General features: G+C 34.0%; 1 long non-coding RNA gene across 1 annotated transcript; it reads left to right on the top strand.

The window, feature by feature from the left end:
- The first annotated feature begins 4,987 nt into the window (after positions 1–4,987).
- On the top strand, positions 4,988–21,942 carry LOC138693715 (uncharacterized). Its single transcript, XR_011330398.1, has 3 exons — positions 4,988–5,063; positions 13,411–13,464; positions 21,904–21,942. It is a non-coding gene; the product is annotated as an uncharacterized lncRNA (long non-coding RNA).
- The last annotated feature ends 1,097 nt before the right edge of the window (positions 21,943–23,039 follow it).

Genomic DNA, 23,039 nt, shown 5'->3' with positions numbered 1-23,039 from the left:
TAAAATAATATTAAATTAAAACTACGTAAATGAGGGACGATCTCTTGATTGAATGTATCATGGGCAATAATATACAATACCAAATGGCATAAAACACATTTTTGTTTAATTTTAAAAAATTCAAAATCAAACATAATATAGCAAATAAGAAAGCATTCCTAATACATTAATTCAATCTCTTCGATACGTAGTTCTCTGTATCGTCGTGGTAATGTGAGCGGCTTTAGTGTATGGGGTCACAGGTTCGAAGCTCAGTTTACTCCTCTTTTTTTTATTATTTTGATAATTTATTTACATTATTTTAGGTACGTTATTTTATTTTAGTCCGCCACAAGGAGAGTTTTACTACATAAATAATAAAAAAAAATCAAAATACAATTATACTGAAATCTTAATATATATGGTAAAAGTGAAAGTTATCTATACAGATCTACACGCTTTGACTGATATGTACCAAAGTTTGCACTATTAACCTTCATAACCTGGAGAAAAACATAGGCTATATTAACATTGTACAAAGACCGTAAAAGCATTCATTTGTGTAACTCTTCGTTTGGTTGGTACACTTCTTTGAAAATGTACGTGAGGATTCTCTATAAAATGCATGAAACAGCATGGAGCAGAGCAATAAGCACAACACGCAGAAGCACACCTGAACAATCTTCTGAACCACACTCCAGTGCTGAAAAATCAAATGCCACCTGAATTACATTTTTGAACTCCGAGACTTGTTCACAATCCACGTAACCAGCTGACAGCCGGGAATACAGAAGCATAGGTCAGTACACTGGAGCAGACAACTGGTTATGAATAACAGAGTGCGTTTTCATTATAAACACTCGATTTCCCAAGTTAAGTACTGGATTCTCAGCAAGAGTCCTTATGTAATCTGTTATCCTCCGAGCATATATTTTGTATTGTCTAAGTAAATAGATATTCAGAGGCTGGATATATTTACTTTTTTAGGTGGAATGATCATACATTCCATATCCTAGCCTTGGAATGATTAATTTATTAAGGTTGCGTCCTTGTGCGCATTCAGTGACTCATACAACAGTGTACAGTTTTGATTACCTGCAATATTTTCAGACAGAACGTTGGAGATAAATGTTCTTAAATGGGCTTTAAACATTTTACCACGCGCATTAGCTTCTAGGCTAGGCTAGGCTTACGGGTAAGGTGTCCCATCCCCTTAACTTGTGCAGTGCTCTCCCTACCCCTCAACTTGTACAGTGCTCTAACAGACAAACCACACATTACAAAAACGAATGCTTTTGGGAGCTTTACAGAGATGTAAAGATGGGCCTGTATACAAATTTTGGATACGAAATTCCTGTTTGAGCCGAAACCCTTCCCTTGTCAGTGGCCACATTTTCTTGGAAATTATCCGGTCGTCAATGAAACATTCAATTAGCTTCATGGATTCGTTTGGTGTGTGGCATGTGGCACCTTCTTGTTGAAAGCATCCGATATCCACATACGAGGGTGGACCCAAAAGTAACCGGAACTGCGCCATGCTTGGAGTGAAGAAAGTGTAATTTGGAAGTGCGGGATGTTTGATGTGGCCAAGTCGGGGTTTAGTTCCAAACGTATCTCCTTACTTGTTTCAAGTAAATTTCCCGTGTCTTCCCTAATCGATTATAGATTTTCTCCTAACACATTCACGTCATCCGCATTAATAAAGACCTGAGATAACCCGTTCAATTCCAAACCAACCAGATTTCCTTGGACTTGCATAATGGCATATATCACAACAAGTTGAAAGTATAAGGGTTATTGTGCATCTCTTGATTTACACCGCAGTGAATTTGAAAAGCGTCGGAAAGCTCGGAACTTGGGGACTTATGTCTTTGAACTTGGCTAAGCGACCGGACTTCAATGTCAACAAACTCCCGCTTCCAGCACAGAGGTACTGTCAGGTCTGCTATAAAAGTGGTTCCTGGCTGGAACAACATAATGTAATATTATGATAGGTTGAAACACCTAATTTTATAGCATATATATAAATAAACATGCAAAATACATCAAATTTACAGTTCTGCTCTGTACATTTTATTACAGTGTATGACTACATGCATTCGAAGATTTTTGAACCCATAAATTCTTCGTCTCTTAGTTAAACATGATTTGAAACAAAGGAAACTTATTTCCACGTCATATGAAGTGACGGGAGGAAACTTAAAATTTTTTTATTTTATTTATTTTAACTAGCTACCTAGTGAGTACAAATTGCATTTATAAAATAAAAATGTTTCTAGCCACTACCGTAAGAGCCAGGCACGTGTACTGTGTGGTCTTAGTGAATAATATAACATAAAATTTACAAGGACAGTTTACTAAATACAGTAAGTAACTTAATTCAAACCAATAAATACAACACAAGAGCAAGAATAAAGAAGAAAGAGTAAACGAGAGAAAAATACACATTTAATATAAATTGACAATCCGACAGAAGCCAGTAATATTCAATAAAAACATGAATATAGTCGATAGAAATAAAAGGTAAAAAAGTACATTTGTTACTATTATATATCATGGATAATTTTACAAATTTCTTTTTTAAAAGTTTCAATTTTAAAAAATTTCAAATTTGGAAAATGTTTTGAAATTTTATTATAAAGTCTTGGGCCTAAATAAAATACTGAATATTTTCACTGTCACTGTTTCCTGTTCGATTTTCAGCAGATCTCGTATCTGAGAAAGATGAGTAACTTATATCCTAAATTTTTCTCGCAAATAGTTTTCAATTAGTGTATCACTACTAGGGAAGGTCCCTCTACGACTTGATCCATGGCTATGGACAAATTTTCCATCAATTTAAAGGACTGCAATGTCTTTCAATGAATGCCCGTTTCCAGCTCTAGTTTATGTGTGGCACAACTTACAAAATATAAACTCTTCATTCGAAGAAAATAATGTATCTCCTCAGAATTCCTCCACGAAATTCTGTACCTAAAATTTAAGAAATGTATTTTCAAACTTCCATAACACCCATTCGAATAACACGTATTTTCTCATTCCTCAGACAGACCATTTACCTGTAATTCTCTTAATGTCATTGGCTTCGACATGACACAGTTTCTTCGTCCGTCTTCCTGTCATTCGATGTGACCACTTTCTTAGTACACACGACTGTCCCTGAGCTCTTGCAGCGTGAGCTTTGTGTACGCTGTACCTGTAACCTTACTCAAGCGCACGACACGCAAGTCCCCAAGTTCCGAGCTTTGATAATGACTCTGCTGTAAATTTTATTATTTTAATTAATGCTACTAGTTTCTTATGAATAGTACTTGTAAATTAAATAAGAGTATTATATAAAACCTCTCTTAACCGAGTCATATGACTTTCTAAATCTACAAATAGCTGATGTAGTGCAAACTCATATTGCGAATTATCCTTCAATATCTGTCGAATATAAAGAATATGATCAATAGCCGATCTATTACGCCTAAAACTTCATTGATTGTCCCAATAATGCCAATAAAATTGGTAGTAATAATGATGATGATGATAATAATAATAATAATAATAATAATAATAATAATAATAATAATAATAATAATAATAACAGTAATGATCTGAGCTTTGTTTTAATTCTCTTTCGCCTGTTGCTTGTATTTTATTAATTATTCAATTTTATCTGGGGACAGCAATTTCAAATATGGCACTTTTTCATCAGAAATCACTTTTGCCACTTCTATATCCAAATTCTCAAACTCTTCATTCTATTCCACTGTCTTCTCATTACAGTATATATTTCTTTGCTGCCTTCATTAGAATTATTAATATCTATTGTAGTTCGTGTTTTTTACAGGAGTATAGAGAAATGAATTCTTTAAATCTTCAATTTTATTTCAATAGAAATACTTAGAGATAGGTTATAAATTTTAGGCAAAATATATTTGAGAAATATGATTAATAATAAAAAAAACTATTAAGCACTTTACGTTACTCAATTTGATAATGTTATATTGAACACAGAAATACTGGGTGTTCATTACAAAGTGTGTCATGACGTCACTGTTGTGAATCAGCGATTTGAAGCGAGTTTCAGCTTTTATGTCAGAGAAGTTGCCTATTAATCAAGGGGTTCAATCTGAACTTGAAAACGTGTAACTTGAACGTCGTAGCAACAGATGGCGGTCTGTACGGTCTGTGTGCTACCATAACCTCTTTCGAACTGTGTTTTGCGAGGCCAAGTCGTACGCAGAGTATTTGTTATCGGTTGCGTACGGCAACATTCCACAACACAAATCAAATGCTCCGTGTCTATGTTGACCGTCCATGTTAATGTTAACAAATACGTAAGAAATCGTCTTAACCCTCTCCCCATATCCTGACAGTAAGTAAAAAACCCACCTCAGTACATGTTTTCAAACAGTTCACATTCCTGCCACTACCGGCGTTGCCGTACATATCAGTAGGTACTCTTCAGAATGAACGCCGTCCTCGCTATGCAACTTCTCTCACTCATAGGTAATACACCTCTGCTGCGGAAGTGTAGGAAGATTGAATTCTCTAGGCTCATCGACTAGCCATATGACAGCATACAGCGAGCCATGACACACTTTGAACTGAACACCCAGTATAAGAGTCTGATATGTTTTAGGGATGTGATTAATGTTTATGACAGTCAAAATGTCTGATTTCTTATGATCTGATAATTTAATTTTCTTTGATATGGTTTTTCCAATTTCCATGACACTTCTCGCTCCTGAGACTGAAGTTTCTTTTTGTTTACTATTAGGCATTCTCTTCTCGTTCGTAAGATGTTTTGACAAGAGAACGCTATGGGTTTGATTGAAGGCTCCAACATTTTTCAAATAAAACTTTTTGTGGTCATTGGTTACTTGTTTAGAACACTGAAGTCAGCATTGCACCCTATTGCAATACGCATATTTCGTTCTGGAAAATTCATTAGGCCTAAAGATGATTCCACGCTTTTGTAAATTTCGTGCTAATCTTCTATTGATTTCGTTTCTCAGGACACCTTCGAGGCAAACGCAGGAAAGGAAAACGAACAACCTATGTCGCCCAACAAAAAATCGGTGCGGGGTCCGATGGTGAGTAACTCTTCCATTTGTATGAATTAATAATAATAATAATAATAATAATAATAATAATAATAATAATAATAATAATAATAATGTTTTATTTTCGCTGGCAGAGTTAAGGCCATAAGGCCTTCTCTTCCACTCAACCAGCCTTAATCAATACAATACTTATTTAAATTACAAATATTTACACTACACTTAAAGGTTCTCCAGCTATATTCTTCAGTTAAGTTTTAACGACTAGTAGACTACATATTTATTTAAATTTAGATAAACCTATAAGGTAAAGTAGTAACTTAATTTATGAGCTAATTTAATTCAATCAATTATGATTAATTTGAGATTTGAGATAGCTAGTAAAATTATGAAAATGAATTTAATATAAGCTTACTAGGACTATGTTACAGGGATAAAAAAAAATATATATAAATCTAAAATATATTTCTATAATGATAAAATTAATGTAATTGCCATTAGAGGTTTTGTAAATCTATTTAGAGAAATTAATGATAATAATAATAATAATAATGCACAGATGTTAGTTTCATTATAAGTAACAAATATTAATCAGCAATTAATCTGTTAAGTAAGAATTTATGTAATTTTGGCCTAAATGAAGTTATTGTCCAACAACCCCTTACATCATTCGGAAGCGAGTTCCAAATTCTAGCAACTGAATTAGGGTGGAAGTTGCGTACAGGTAGGGAAGGGCTTTTGAAATTCACCTGCGACGTTATTTCTCTAATAGATTTCCACATTTCATAAGGAATTATTGTATTTGTTCCCTTGGTTAGTGCTGTTGTCGAACTGGACAGTGCACACAATTTATTCTCTTGTTAACATTTTACTAAAGTTTTCAAGGGAGAAAATGTTATTTGATAACCTCTTTGCTGATGTATTTTAATAAACATTAATTGAAAACAATAATCATTTATATCAAGAGGTAAAATTCTACGATAAACATATTTGCTTTATCAAATAATAATATTGCATGAATATATTTGGTTGCATGTAGGCTACGTAGTTCTTTGTATCGATTTAATAAAATGTAATGAACTATTATTTCACATATGGGATCAAGAAAAAGATAATGGATTTATAATACTTCGAAGAAACTAACCTCGCCAAGGCTATATAGTCCTATACAGTTTTAAGCTAAGTCATATCAGTGGTAAAGGATGAGGAAGTTCCATCTGAACAAATCGATGTAGGTCACGCAAGAAAGCTGATGAGATCTCATCTGACCGCAGTAGAAGCATTTTGTTCCTTTGTTATGGAAAAAGATTTAATTACAATAAATTACATTAAAATAATATATTATAAACAATTTTAATAATCCCTTAATAATACAAAATTAACGAATGAATTATGCAAATGCATCAAATGAGCAAAATAACTGTGCCTATTTATTTCGATAGAGGCTTCAATTCTTTTGTGCATATTATCGCACTATAGCCTATTGTACCCAATTCCAATTTCCGGTTTCGTCCTTCGTACCAGTAACTCATGTTGTCATAATTCCGTACCTACTCTATAAAAGAGTACCTTACGTACTGTAAATTCAATATTCACTTCTGCCCGATCCGCACAGATAAATTTACTCAGACATACTATCTACTGTCCGTCCAAATGTTTATGTCGTTGGATCGTAGAAATGACGTGACAGTTAATTACTTAACGAGGTCCTCTTATTTAAGTTATTTTAAGCAGTTGTATAATATTACGTAGACTTCCAATTCCTAACAGAAAATATTTTCAAAACAGGGCTAGGACAGCCCAGCGGAAGCGGGTGAGGAAAATCGGGATGCGACGTAACTAAAAGAACGCACAGTACCTGTACGAAAATATGATTAAATAATGAATGTCCTTTTTTCACTGGAACGTACTATACTCACTCACTCACTCACCCACCCACCCACCCACCCACCCACCCACCTACTCACTCACTCACTCACTCACTCACTCACTCACTCACTCACTCACTCACTCACTCACTCACTCACTCACTCACTCACTCACTCACTCACTCACTCACCCACTCACTCACCCACTCACTCACCCACTCACTCACTCATCCACTCACTCACACACCCACTCACTCACTCACTCACTCATCCACTCACTCACTCATCCACTCACCCACCCACTCACTCACCCACTCACTCGCTCGCTCACTCACTCATTCACCCACCCACCCACCCACCCACTCACTCACTCACCCACCCACACACTCACTCGCTCACCCACTCACTCACTCACTCACTCACTCACTCACTCACTCAGTACTGTTTACTGTGACCGTAAGACGACTTTGCATATGCGGCCTTGGTTCTGTGCGGAAGACGGGTGGAAGTTCACTAGTAGAAGGGGTGGGAGTGAAGTAGATTAAAAAACTCAGGTACAATAAAAATTGAAGTAAAAATGAAGTGATGTCCCTGGTCATATTAGAAGAAGCGTAACTTAATAATACAACGCAGAAAGCTGATAAAAATACTCGTGAGCGGAGATTAAAATGGAAGAAAAGTGGGCGAATTGTACTACGAGAATGATACCGAGTTTTAAAGTGTAATAATGAAACTAAAGGCTGGTTCACAATAAACCGGAAACGAGAATCGGAACGAAAACGAAAACGGTAAACTTGTTAAAATGTGTACATTTAAATGTGAGCATTCACAATTAACGAAAAGCTTGTCGGAGCTCGGGATCGGGAACGGAGAGTTGGCCAAGTTTCAACTTTGGCGTTCACGTTTCCGATCACAGCCCACAAGATTCATTCTATTGCCATCTAAAAGCTACTTTGTCGTCATATATTTTGTAGCAAGAAGACCGTGACATAACCTATGCATTATTTTGTTCTGTGCTGTGCATCATGGAGCAAGTTTTATTTGATGAGATTCTAATATTGAGTGTTGAGGAAAATCCTTACGTTTACGATAAGCGGCGCGCCTCGTATAAAGATGAGAAAATGAAGGAGAATACGTGGCTATCAATAGCTGCATCTTTGAACACCCATCGTAAGGGAATCATATTTTATTACTGTATTGGTTGTATTACACACTACATATTCATGCTTCAATTCAATAACTGCTGTTGTTCATTTTTGTTCTATTACAAATGTTTCTTCTCTAATTATTTTACGTTATGGTAGATTTAAAATAGGTTGTGATAATAAAGATGGATGGGCATATTTATAGTACCGTACCTAATGAAATGTTTCAGTTGAAATTTCGAAGTTGGTTAACCTGTGTTTACGTTGGCTGCCTCGTACTCATGAGAGAATGCCATTGGTCAATTATACACGAATAACATCAGAATGCGTAATACCGACTTTATATATCGTTATTGACATGCATATCGATATGCATAGTCGTCTACGTTCTCGGTTTATTGTGAATAAAACATTTTCATATTCACTTCATCTGCTTCTCGTTTTCATTCTGGTTCTCGTTCCCGGTTTATTGTGAACCATCATTAATTCTAATAAGAAGGAAATGAATATTATTAAAATAAATGTGTAATAATGAAATAGCAATAATATTTTAAGGATAAATTGATTTCAATTATTACTTTTCATGTTATCTAAAATTACAACCCAACGAGTGTTGGCTTAAAGATAATCAAACAACAAAGTAGGCTTACTGTTATCAGTGGCGGACACCTTCATTGGACAACACGTTGAAGTTGAGATATTAAAATCAAACCTGTATCCAAATAAAATTTAACACAATTACCTGGCCAAAGTAGATTATGGTCAGCATGAAGAAGGACGTCTTGAACCTTTGAAAACGAAAACGGTAAAATTGTTAAAATGTGTACATTTAAATGTGAGCATTCACAATTAACGAAAAGCTTGTCAGAGCTCGGGATCGGGAACGGAGAGTTGGCCAAGTTTCAACTTTGGCGTTCACGTTTCCGATCACAGCCCACAAGATTCATTCTATTGCCATCTAAAAGCTACTTTGTTGTCATATATTTTGTAGCAATAATATTTTAAGGATAAATTGATTTCAATTATTACTTTTCATGTTATCTAAAATTACAACCCAACGAGTGTTGGCTTAAAGATAATCAAACAACAAAGTAGGCCTACTGTTATCAGTGGCGGACACCTTCATTGGACAACACGTTGAAGTTGAGATATTAAAATCAAACCTGTATCCAAATAAAATTTAACACAATTACCTGGCCAAAGTAGATTATGGTCAGCATGAAGAAGGACGTCTTGAACCTTTGAAATACTATCATTAGCTAAAGCATTTTAAAAATACATTACTGAGAATTCATATTACATTGAATGTCTGTTTCGAGAAGACAAACTGTCGAGGAATCTGTGTTTTGAGAAAATCCATAACAATTTTCCTTATCTTGGAGGGCTAATTACTCAAATGCACTCTCATCACCTACACGTTGGGGTCCACTGGCAGCTTTTAAGGTGCTAAAGAGAGAGTGGTGTGCGGAAAGCAAAGGGAAGCTACCGTATTTATCTTTACGAAGAAAAACTGCGAACTTGGAATATAGACATTACGACGAAGTGAAGAGAAACGACCAAAAGAATTTGAAATGTGTATATGGAGAAGAATGGAGCATGTGAAATGGACAATCAGAATAAGAAAGGAAGCTGGGTTGGAAAAAGTGAGTGAAGAAAGAATGATGCTGAAACTGATCAGGAAAAGGAAAAGGGATTGGTTGGGTCTCTGACTGAGAAGGAACTGCCTACTGAAGGATTTACTGGAAGGAATGGTTAACGGGAGAAGAGTTCAGAGAAGAAGAATATGTCAAATTATATGGACCATATTCGGAGATTAAGAGGATGGAAAAAGAATAGGAAAGATTGGAGAAAGATGTGTTTGCAGAACGCTATCAATGGATGACAATATGAATGTTTGGTTGGTTCTCATTATTACTAGGAGACTCTTCGTATTTTAGGCACAAATTTGCGTGTGAGTAATTCAGGGTGGAAATATTATATTTCATGTTATTTTAGCAGATTGTTTTCCTTTTTACCTAATTTATTCAACTGTTATCATTGTTGTAAGAATAGAGTTTGTTTTTACAAAAATGTGTAATGTTATTGTGTTAGTTTACTTTGTGGGTACTTCTTAAAACTGTTAAGTAAAAAAATTAATAAAATATGGATTAAAATATAATATTTTAATTAAATATAAGCTTGTTATATCTTTGCGTTTAGCGACTTAAAAAAAAAGAAATCGATTTTGTACTCTCACTTCTCCATTTATAAATACATACATTCATTCATTTATAGTTTACTACCAAGGGTAGGCCTTTCACCGCAAACCCAGCATTCTACAATATTTCCTATTCTATGTCGTATTCTCAGTCTCCACATACTCGTATTATCGACATCCTTTTATAAATCTAAATTTTAAAATATTAATTAACCAATCCCATTAGTACTTTAACAATATAATAGTAAAATAACAAAATATTTAACGTAACATATTTTGAACATATTTTATTTTTATTTTATTTCTTTTTATGTATTTTTATTTTGCTAATAATCGTAACATAAAATATAGCCTAATATATACAAAAAAAACTTTAGCGGATTCCTGAATTAAAATTAATAAGTATACAATACAATTTGTCTTATGTCTACTATGCAATTATAATATATAAATTTAAATTTACAATTTTTCAATTTTTATAAAATCCATACATAACTTTTTAAATTTAATACTAGGACTATTAGAATTGATAAGATTAGGATATTCAAATATAAATTTGTTATATATTCTTGGGCCTAAATTACTACTATGATTAAATACTGTAACAGTGTTGCATTTTGGTTCAAACAATTGTAAAGAATTCATACCTTTTGTGTCATAACTATGAGAATACAATTCAAAATTATTTCGATTTTTATGTATGAATTTTATTAATACAATATAATAAATTTGTCTTATGTTAAGTACATTAAAGTCTTAAAAACAATTTTTGAGATCGAAAATCAATAGGTTTATGAAGACATATTTAAATTATTTTCTTCTGTAATAAATAAAGTGGATTGAAATTGGATTTAAATGAGCTACCCCATCCTAATATCCCATACATAATTACCGATTGAAATAAAGTTAAATATATTGTGCGTAATAAAATTATTGACAAGTAATTCCCCAATAAGACAAAATAATATACTATTTTACGTAATTTATTACAAAGGTAATTAATGTGTTGGTTCCATTTTAAATGATTATCGAAAATTATGCCTAAATACTTAACTTCAGCGACTCTTTAATAATGGAACATTTACACTGTATAAGACAACAATCAGAATTATGTAATTTAATACTTAATATAGATGTAGGAGGTATAGTACATTTTTCAGATAATGAGAATGTAATAATTATGGTTTTATTTTCGTTGATAGAAAGATAGTTTATGTCAAACCATTTTTTTTTATTAATTTAAGTCCATTATTTGAATTATTATATGCATCATACCAGGTTTTTCCATCAAAAATTAAAACTGTGTTATCTATATAAGAATAGTGAACACCATTGTATTGTTGTAAGTAAATTTTTAATGAGTCATTAATATATATTAAAAATGGAATAGGGCCTAGAACTGTGCCTTGGGGAACACCTATATAAATAATTGAAGGTTCACTTGAATAATGGTGAATTTTCGTTATTTTAATTCTGTCGTTAAGATACGATTTTATTAAGTTTAAAGCATTACCTTTGATTTCTAATAAGTCTAATTTCTCAATTAAGATATCATGTTTCACTGTATCAAATGCTTTTCTTATGTCCAGGATAATACCAATACATTACCTTGATCAAATTCTCTAACAAATTTGTTAGTAACTTGATATATTGCGTTATCTGTACTGAATTTTTTCCGAAAACCAAATTGATTATCACTTAATGGAGCAATCAGCAATGTTTATCAAGATAATTCATTAATCGAACTTTAATACATTTTGTAGTAAACACATAAAAACACATTTCTTAACAAATTTACTATACATCTCAATTAATACAGTTATTCTTAGCAAATTTCTTCTTCGCCCAGTTCAGTTTTAGAATTCATTGATTATTAAGTTATGGTCTCAATCCACCGTCCTGCTGATTGCTCCATATTCTCTGGCCAAAAGAAACGTATTACGACATCTTCTTCGGTACACTGGTGTTCAAAGATATCTGACACATACTAAAAATTATTGATCGATAATTTTCTTGTGTAAATGAGGCTTCTTTAGTTATTACTTCTATGAATAGATGGCGAAGATGGCAGTCAGTTTCGCCAATAGTGCATAAATATATAGTCCCGTCGCTCTAATTTCCGGCAGCCAATCGCGTTGCAGGTCGGCTACATTTAAACGTGTGCGTCTTGTCATTCGCTTATGAAGACGTTATTAATTTCTTAAGGCTCGATAAATACTTAATATAATCGCCCGCCATTTTGGCTCTTTCGTTGGCGTTCGCAGAAAGCACACGAAGACGTTATTTTCCGCTCAATTATTTGCTGAATTACAGTGTGTTTGATTTATTATCATAGGAGCTACGACATGATAATGTTTAACGGTGTGGCAAATAGATTCCTCGTATGGTAGCTCGGGAACGAAACAACAAAAATGGCGAACGATACTACCTACCTAGACTTTATAGAGCCTTCACTTCCTAAGACGTAAGAAAAGAGGTGGAGTCACGCCGGAAATAACAGCGTCGCGACTATAGGTACCCACATTCTTATTGTTGTTGTTTAGTCAACTGTCCGAAGACAGATTTCAACCTCACAAGTGATACCAACAAGGCACCACTTATGAGGCAACTAGGCCAAGGGATAATGGTGTAGAGTGGCCAGATCCTTTGCATACATATCCTATTAGCTACATATTAGGCTACACTAATCTGACTTCAGATGCATACGAACAATTGTTCTTCCTTTAACACATACCGTCAAGTGAGATGTACTGCCTGATAATGGATGTGCGTATCAGCCAGAACCTCAATCTGAAGTGAACACCAACATTATAGAATTCAAAATTTCATTCCTCTCTATTGATTGTAAAGAGTACTAGATTCAGCGAGAAACCGCTGATATTGTTAATTATGAAGATACTTAATACCTAAATTACGTCAGCATTTTACCTAACTCATCTTTAACTATCCCAGTAATAGTGTTTCCTATTGAGAACTAACGGAACCATTTAAAAGTTTGTCAAATAGTTACATCTTTGGTTTTTATTTAGCCTATGGCGTGGTTAGAAATTTCGCTTATACTAACAGAATATGATAGGTCAGATATCTTTGAAGATTAAAGCACCTATTCGAAGAACATCTACTTTCTAGGATTTCCTGTACTCATAATGGTAAATTGTTTACGTTTCCAGCACCGGTTTTTGTCGTGGTTTCGCCTGTGTTCCAGACGTAGGAAACGTAAATCGGTACGTGGAACACTTTACACTATATTATTAAACTATTTATTAATACAATATAATTTGAAGAAAGTGTATATTTTTGAAATTATTAGTATAATATTATTCCAAATATTAAAAAACCGATGTCATAAAATATTATTTTTCATTATATGTTTTTCTTTGTAAGCGAAGTGAATGGTAAATGTTTCTTCAATGTAAAATTCTTCGAAATTTGCTTTTATTCGCAAACAAGACTTCCATTGTGATGTTCTCTTTCTTTGTCAGGTGAATTTTAAGGAACTTAATGATATGATAACAGATTATATGAGCCCCTATTATGCTAGCTACAGTTTCGTGAAATGGCCCATAAATTTTGCTAAGAACTCTCTTCTTTAAGAACAGGGTTCTTTTATATGACACAGATGTCAACTCAGAATTTTCAACTTTCCTTCTTTCCATGCTTTGGAATTTTAATACTTTTAAAGCCCGTCACCCTCGTCTGGATGGGAATCTGCATACCTCAAAACTGATGACTAGCACTCAGGAGGCCGTAATTGTGTGTGATTCTTCACGGAACATCTGCCAATTGAACAGAGAATTGAGCTTGAGGAAGGTGTCATTTGGTTAAAATATTTTGATTGACAGTAACTGTTAGAATTTAGACATCATACTTGCGCCCTCTTCTGCCCCTTTTATTCAAATAACATGGAATATTGTGGCGATATTCTCCTTTTTTGTCTTAACACCATGAATTAATTGAAGTTTTGTTTAATGAAGCAGCATTTGACAGTGGAAAAGATCAAATATCTCCATTGTTTTTACACATATAAATATGAAGACTAGGATGCTATTCATAGACATTTCGCTAGTCCGCGCTACGAGAATGCTAAACTAGCCCCGGCTATCGACTGGTTACTTGTACGGAATTCATATTATATTATATCGCTAACACTGGTTTATGAATACGAAAAACGTTGGTTCGCCGATCATCCACCGGAAGTCCGCGCTAAGAATGTCTATGAATACGGCCCTGGAAAAAAAAAGAAAGAATACTTCTTATTCGTAACTGAGATTCGAAATGAGCTATAGACTGTATATCCCTATTAAGTATATAATTTGGAAAGAGCTGACACATTGCACATGAGATAGATAAGTAGTGTAAATAAAAAAAACGATATGACATAGTTGCGCCCCGCTGTCAATTGGGAGGCCTAGGCATGGCATAGTTGCGCCCCGAAGAAACCAGGTAGCAGAATGGACATGGCATAATTGCGCCCCGAAGAAACCAGGTAGCTGAATGGACATGGCATAGTTGCGCCCCAATGGACATAGTACACACGAGAGTTATTGTCATAATATAAACAAATTACATACAAATATTACAGTGATAGCTGCATTGAAATCATGTAGCCCTAGCATATGATCAATTTTACTATTTAAAATACCGGTAACACTTTTTTATCGATCACACACAATAAATGAACTGCATTTTTTGTTTGTACATCGATATCTTAACCCTACGGTATAGGGTTTCGAAAATTGAAACTTAGAACCATTGTGAATTATTAACTCTTTACCCTTTTCACTAAACTTAACATTCATTTTAAATTAACCTCTATATACGCAACAGACGGTGTGAAAATCACTAACAAAATGTCAAGACTGCTTAGGCCCCATATTCCAACAGGTCATTCATTTCAATATGTCAGTTAATAAAGTACTACCAACTTCATGGTGTCCATTTTAACGGTAGGCTATTGATAATTACTGCATAAACAGTAGAAAAACAGTTAATAAAGTACTGCCAACTTCATGGTGTTCATTTTAACGGTAGGCTATCGATAATCTATTCATAAATAGTATAAATATAGTTAACAAAATATTGCCAACTTCATGGTGTTCATTTTAACGGTATCGATAATGAATATTAAATCTCATAAGAAATCAATAAGGTTGGTTGATTACAAGGCTCGGGTTTCCGTAGTGTATTTTTCTCTACCTATTTCATCGGGGCGCAACTATGTCATCCCCTTTTCTCTACCTGATGGGAACAGGGCGCAACTATGCCACAAAACAGGGACCCTTTTTTATCTGCTGCATTTTATCTGACCGTGGGGCGCAACTATGCCCTGCCCAAAAAAACATAACTTTTCAGGAGAAAAAAAAACTGGTCTAATAAATAAAATCGATGTAATGCTAATGTTAAAAATACAGAAGATACTATTATCGTAAAAGATATAGCTATTGATATTCACGCTGTAGTTTTCCAAGTTTTGTTGATATGGGGAGAACAGTAGGGATTTAATTTGAATTTGTGCATTTTTTTATAATATGGAAACTAAATATATTTCATATTTTGGCATCAATATTATGATAACAGTGCTTCAAAGGTTACAAACCTCCTCTTCCACTCATCTAGATCTATAATTAGTACAAACACATACGTAGTGGTAATAATAATAATAATAATACTTACTTACTTACCTACTTACTTACTTACTTACTTATTTAATTACTTACTTACTTACTTACTGGCTTTTAAGGAACCCGGAGGTTCATTGCCGTCCTCGCATAAGCCCGCCATTGGTTCCAATCCTGAGCAAAATTAATCCATTCTCTATCATCATATCCCACCTCCCTCAAATCCATTTTAATATTATCTTCTCATCTACGTCTCAGCCTCCCTAAAGGTATTTTTCCCTCCGGCCTCCCAACTAACACACTATATGCTTTTCTGGATTCGCCCATACGTGCTACATGCCCTGCCCATCTCGAACGTCTGGATTTAATGTTCCTAATTATGTCAGGTGAAGAATATAATGCGTGCAGTTCTGCGTTGTGTAACTTTCTCCATTCTCCTGTAACTTCATCCCTCTTAGCCCCAAATATTTTCCTAAGAATCTTATTCTCAAACACCCGTAGTCTCTGTTCCTCTCTCAAAGTGAGAGTCCAAGTTTCACAGCCATACAGAACAACTGGTAATATAACTGTTTTATAAATTCTAACTTTCAGATTTTTTGACAGCAGACTGGATGATAAAAGTTTCTCAACCGAATAATAACAGGCATTTCCCATATTTATTCTGCGTTTAATTTCCTCCCGAGTATCATTTATATTTGTTACTGTTGCTCCCAAATATTTGAACTTCTCCACCTCTTCAAAAGATAAATTTCCAATTTTTATATTTCCATTTCGTACAATATTCTGGTCACGAGACATAATCATATGCTTTGTCTTTTCGGGATTTACTTCCAAACCTATCTATTTACTTGCTTCCAGTACAATTCCCGTGTTTTCCCTAATCGTTTGTGGATTTTCTCCTAACATATTCACGTCATCCGCATAGACAAGCAGCTGATGTCACCAGTTCAATTCCAAACCTTCTCTGTTATCCTGGACTTTCCTAATTGCATACTCTAGAGCAAAGTTAAAAAGTAAAGGTGATAGTGGATCTCCTTGCTTTAGCCCACAGTGAATTGAAAACTCATCTGACAGAAACTGACCTATACGAACTCTGCTGTACGTTTCGCTGAGACAGATTTTAATTAATCGAAGTAGTTTCTTGGGAATACCAAACTCAATAATAATAATAATAATAATAATAATAATAATAATAATAATAATAATAATAATAATAATAATAATAATAATAAAAATAATAATAATAATATTAATAATATAATAATGACACTAACTTACAAATGGCTTTTAAGGAACCCGGAGGTTCATTGCCGCCCACACATAAGCAGAACATCGGTCTCCATTCTGAGCAAGATTAATCCAGTCCCTACTGTACCATCATATCTCACCTCCCTCAAATGTATTTGTGACCATGCGGAGGGTAGCGTAGTCGATATAGCTCTGGTCTTCTGTGCTCGAGGTTGCGGTTTGACCCCGTCCCAGGTAGATGCATTTAAGTGTGCTTAAATGCGACAGGCTCATGTCAGTAGATGTACTGGCATGTAAAAGAACTCCTGCGGAATAAAATTCCGGCACACTGGTGACGCTCATATAACCTCTGCAGTTACGAGCGTCGTTAAATAAACATAATTTTTGCCACGCTTAGGGATGCCAATTCCGAACTCATAATTTTACAGGATAAATAAAATCTTGACTTGCTTGAAAATGTTATTTCTGGATTTTAGAATGATGATTATTTTTACGTTCAATGTTACTTACCGTAACTTTAAAGCCAGAGAAGAGCAATTCATAATATTAACTTGAAATCGTTGTAAAATGTTGAAATTATTTCTATCGACAACAAACTTTTGTTTTAAATGTTAGATTTTCAATTCTGACGTAGAAAGAAACAAAAACAGAAAATTAATTGAGGGCCCATTCGTATGCAGGACCACATTTTAATATTATCCTCCCAAGTACACTTTGGTTTCCCCAACGGTATTTTCCCCTCAAGCCAACTAACACTCTGTATGCATTTCTAGATTCACCTGTACGTGCTACATGCACTTCCCATCTCAAAGAAATTCATTTAATGTGAAGAATACAATGCGTGAAATTTTGCGTTGTGTAACTTCTGCATTCTCCTGTAACTTCATTCCTCTTAGACCCAAATATTTTCCTATGCACTTTATTCTCGAATATCCTAACCTCTATACCTCTCTCAAAGTGAGAGTCCCAGTTTCACAACCATACAGAACAACCGAATAATAACAAACATTTCCCATATTATTCTGCGTTTAATTTCCTCTCAAGTGTCAGTTATATTTTGTTACTCTTCCTCCACGGTATTTCAGTTATCCCACATTTCAAAGGATAAATTTTTAATTTTTATATTTTAATTTCGTACCATGTTCTAGACACGAGACATAATCAACTACTTTTTTGGGAGGGAGTTATTTACTTCCAAACCTATCTCCTTACTTGCTTCAACTGAATTTCCCGTGTTGTCCCTCATCGTTTATGAGTATTCTCCTAACACATTCATGCCATCCGCATGAAGAAGGAACCGATGTAACTCGTTCAATTCCAAGCCCACCCAGTTTTATTGGACTTCCATAATGGCATATCTACAACAAAGTTAAAAAGTAAAGGTGATAGTGCATCTCGTTGATTTACACCCAATGAATTTGAAAAGCGTAAGACACAAACTGGCCTAAAAGGACTCTGCTGTAAATTTCACTCAGACATATTTTAATTAATGGAACTAGTTTCTTGGAAATAATAAATTGAATAAGAGTATTAAGTAAAACGTCTCTCTTAACAGAGTCACATGAATTTCTTAAGTCTACGAATAACTGATGTACTGTGCCCTTTTACTCCCAATATAATAATAATATAATAATAATAATAATAATAATAATAATAATAATAATAATAATAATAATAATGCTTACTTACAAATGGTTTTTAAGGAACCCGAAGGTTCATTGCCGCCCTCACTTAAGCCCGACATCGGACCCTATCCTGTGCAAGATTAATCCAGTCTCTATCATCATGTCCAACCTCCCTCAAATCCATTTTAATATTATCCTCCCATCTACGTCTCGGCCTGCCCAAAGGTCTTTTTCCCTCCGGTCTCCCAACTAACACTCTATATGCATTTCTGGATTCGCCCATACGTGCTACATGCCCTGCCCATCTCAAACGTCTGGATTTAATGTTCCTAATTATCTCAGGTCAAGAATACAATGCATGCAGTTCTGCGTTGTGTAACTTTCTCCATTCTCCTGTAACTTCATCCCACTTAGCCCCAAATATTTTCCTAAGCACCTTATTCTCAAACACCCTTAACCTATGTTCCTCTCTCAAAGTGAGAGTCCAAGTTTCACAACCATACAGAACAACTGGTAATATAACTGTTTTATAAATTCTAACTTTCAGATTTTTTGATAGGAGACTAGATGATAAAAGCTTCTCAACCGAATAATAACACGCATTTCCCATATTTATTCTGCGTTTAATTTCCTCCCGAGTGTCATTTATATTTGTTACTGTTGCTCCAAGATATTTGAATTTTTCCACCCCTTCGAAGGATAAATCTCCAACTTCTATAGTTCCATTTCGTACAATATTTTGATCACGAGACATAATCATGTACTTAGTTTTTTCGGGATTTACTTCCAACCCTATCTCTTTACTTGCTTCAAGTAGAATTTCCGTGTTTTCAGTAATCGTTTGTGTATTTTCTCCTAACATATTCACGTCATCCGCATAGACAAGAAGCTGATGTAACCGGTTCAATTCCAAACCCTTTCTGTTATCCTGAACTTTCCTAATGGCATATTCTAAAGCGAAGTTAAAAAGTAAAGGTGTTAGTGCATCTCCCTGCTTTAGCCCGCAGTGAATTGGAATAATAATAATAATCATAATAATGATAATAATAATAATAATAATAATAATAATAATAATAATGGTACTTAAAATAATAATTATGATATTTGTAATAACAATAATAGAAATAATCTGTGTTTTCTTCTTAGTTCTCTTTTGTCTGGTGCTGGTTTTTTTATGAATTATTCAAATTCATCTGGGGAAAGAAATTTCAAATATGGCACTGTTTCGTCAGAAATCACCTTTGCCACATCTTCATACAAATTCTCAATTCTCCCGTTGTGTTTTGCTGTCTTCTCATTATAGTATAATCCTTGGCTGTCTTCATTATAATTATTAATACTTATTGCAGATCGTGTTAGTAACAGGAATATAGAGAATTGAGTTTCTTAATTCTTAATTTTATTTGAGTAGAAGTTCTTAGATATACTGTAAGTTATAAATTTTAGGCAAAATGTAATTGAGAAATATCAATAGTAATAAATACAATTTTAAGCACTTTACATTACTCAATTTGAAGGTTCTTATAGGGGAGACTCGTCTAATTTGGCAATATTTGTATTTTGACACAGTTTGTAGTTACATATTCTGAAATTAGATATTCCTCTATTATGGAATGTGTTTAAACATTAAATCCCAATAAACCTCTGAAAGAAAATTCTACAAATCTAAATTACTTTACACATAATACGCTAATAAATAACAAATGACATGTTTGCAGATTTGGCACTTCATCAGGATAAACTGGCAATAGTACAGGGGTAATTAGGCAATAGGATTAAAAAGCAAATTTTTCAAAATAAAACAGAGGTACAAGGTTTATAAGACTTCATTTACAGTGACAAAAAAAAAAAAAAAAAAAAAAATTGAATGGATTTTTCCGACCACTCTTATTAATTATATTGAAGGGTTGTCTTCTAATTTCTTTTGCCGATAGCCCAAACCCAAGTTCTTGCATTTTGATTACATATGTCACCAGTTTTTGCTTTTCCCCGACGGTTAGAGCTAGGGGTCGTCCTTTCTTGGGAATGACATCGTCATCAGGTCCTGAGGATGCATACTGAATCCTCTTTAAGTTGTTAAAGGGCACATTGTACTTCTTAGAAGCCTTGTAAGTCGACTGTTTATCTTTCAAAACACTTCCAACCACAGCCTACAAATCAACTTTGGAATATTTTTCAGAATAATGTCCTCGTTCCATTGGCATATCTGCAACACACCACACACAGTGCTGCATTGAAGACTGTAAAAATCCCTCATACGTCCCTACTCTTAAATTTTACCATCGAGTACACATTCTTGTTCAAACAGAGCAGCAATATATCACTATAAAGGAAAATGGCTAATTCACACTACCCTGGAGAAGACATTTTTTGCTAAGAAGAACATAAAACCAGCTAAGCCCTGATGAGGTAGTAACAGAAAATATTAATTATATAAATGGCTTACCTTATAATATGGAATCTCAGTTTTTGATATGTAATGCACAAACAAACGTAGGTAATGAACAACACTTTCTTTCCGTCTTTGTATACACATGTCCATACAACCACCACGTCTACAGGAAGTATTGAACACTTCTTTCTATTAGTAACAATATCTGCCACTATAATGCGTGGTTTCGGATGAAACGAAAACTAAAGTACAGTCAGATGTTGCATTGTATGAAGGTGTCATTGAACTTCTTAAAGCTCTGGAGGAAATTTGGCAATAAAAGAAATACAAGAATATTGCCAAATTTCCCATATTGCCAAATTTGCCGAGTTTCCCCTATTGAACACTGAAATATAAAAGTCTTTATATGTCTTAGGGATGTGATTGGGGTCTATGGTAGTCATAATATCAGATTTATTACGATCTGATAATTTAATTTTCTTTCAAATGCTTTCCTCAATTTGCATGGCACTTGTCGTTGCTGAGACTGAAGTTTCCTTTCGTTTACTATTATGCATACTCTTCTTATTCATAAGATGATGGGAAAAGGAATACCGTGGGATTGATTGAAGACCCCAACATTTTTCAAGTAAAACTTTTTCTGGTCATTGGCGATTTTTTGAGAACACTGATGTTTACATTTAAACTTACTACGATGTGTTAGAAAATTTTTTTAGGCCTGAAGAAGATTCCACGATTTTGTAAAATGCCTACTAGTCTTCTTTTAATTTCGTTTTGCAGGATACTTCCGACACAAAGCGAGATCCTGCATCAGCATCCTTTGCCTCGGGACATGATAAGGTGAGTAACTCTTCTATGTATTTGAAGTAGAGTGAAAGTTGCGTACATGTAGGGAGGGGGATTTGAATCGTTTTTCTCTAATAGATTCCCACATTTGATAAGCATTTATTGTGTTCGTTCCCCAGCTTAGTGCTATTGTCGAACTGGACGGTGTACATAAGTTAAGTTCACACAACTTAATCACTTACTAATATTTTACTAAAGATTTCAAGAGAGAAAGTATTATTTGATAATGCCTTTGGAGATATATTAATGAAGATAATTTTGAAGCCAAAATCATTTATCAAGAGATATAATTTTACGATGAAGAAATTTCCTTTGTGATAAAAAAAACTATCAATATTTTTTTAGTTCTTTGTGGTTCTTCCTATTTCGTAAACTGTAATGAACTACTACTTGACATATGCGATCAAGAAAAATATTACGGATTCATAATACTTCGAAGGAACTACTCCGCCAAGGCCAAAAGTACAGTTTTAAGCTGAAACATATCAGTTGTAAGTGATCAATATAAGTAGTTTAAGATTACATGCTCAAAATCCTGCTACTGCAAACAGTTGAAGCTTGTGAGTTCCATCTAAACAAATCGGTGTATGCCACGCAAGAAAGCTGAAGAGATCTCATCTGACTGCAGTAGAAACATTTTGTTCCTTTCTTAAAAAAATAAATAAATACAAATTCAGTACTGTACAGAATTAAAGAATGAATTACTGAAATGCGTTGAGCAAAATTACTTTCATATAGAAAAAATAATAAATAAAGAAAACTAGGGTGTTACTTTTAGACAATACTGTCAAGGAGTGAGTGATCGAATTAAATGCCTTCGTGATGTTTCACTGTTATTTAAGGAAAACATACCGAAAGATAATATCCTTGCATTTATGTTTGAATACTAATAATATCTTGTTTCATATTTTTTGGATATAGATTATCAATCTAAAATATAATGATTATAGGAGTAATTTATTTCCTGTGATGATGATGATGATAATAATAATAATAATAATAATAATAATAATAATAATAATAATAATAGCCAAGCGGGTAGAGCAACAAGTTAATATTAGTAGATTCAA

This window comes from Periplaneta americana, unplaced genomic scaffold (genome assembly GCF_040183065.1).
Source record: "Periplaneta americana isolate PAMFEO1 unplaced genomic scaffold, P.americana_PAMFEO1_priV1 scaffold_18, whole genome shotgun sequence".
NCBI classification, from domain to species: domain Eukaryota; kingdom Metazoa; phylum Arthropoda; class Insecta; order Blattodea; family Blattidae; genus Periplaneta; species Periplaneta americana.
Note: the sequence above shows the minus strand (reverse complement) of the source record. Positions and strands in the feature narration are given on the sequence as shown.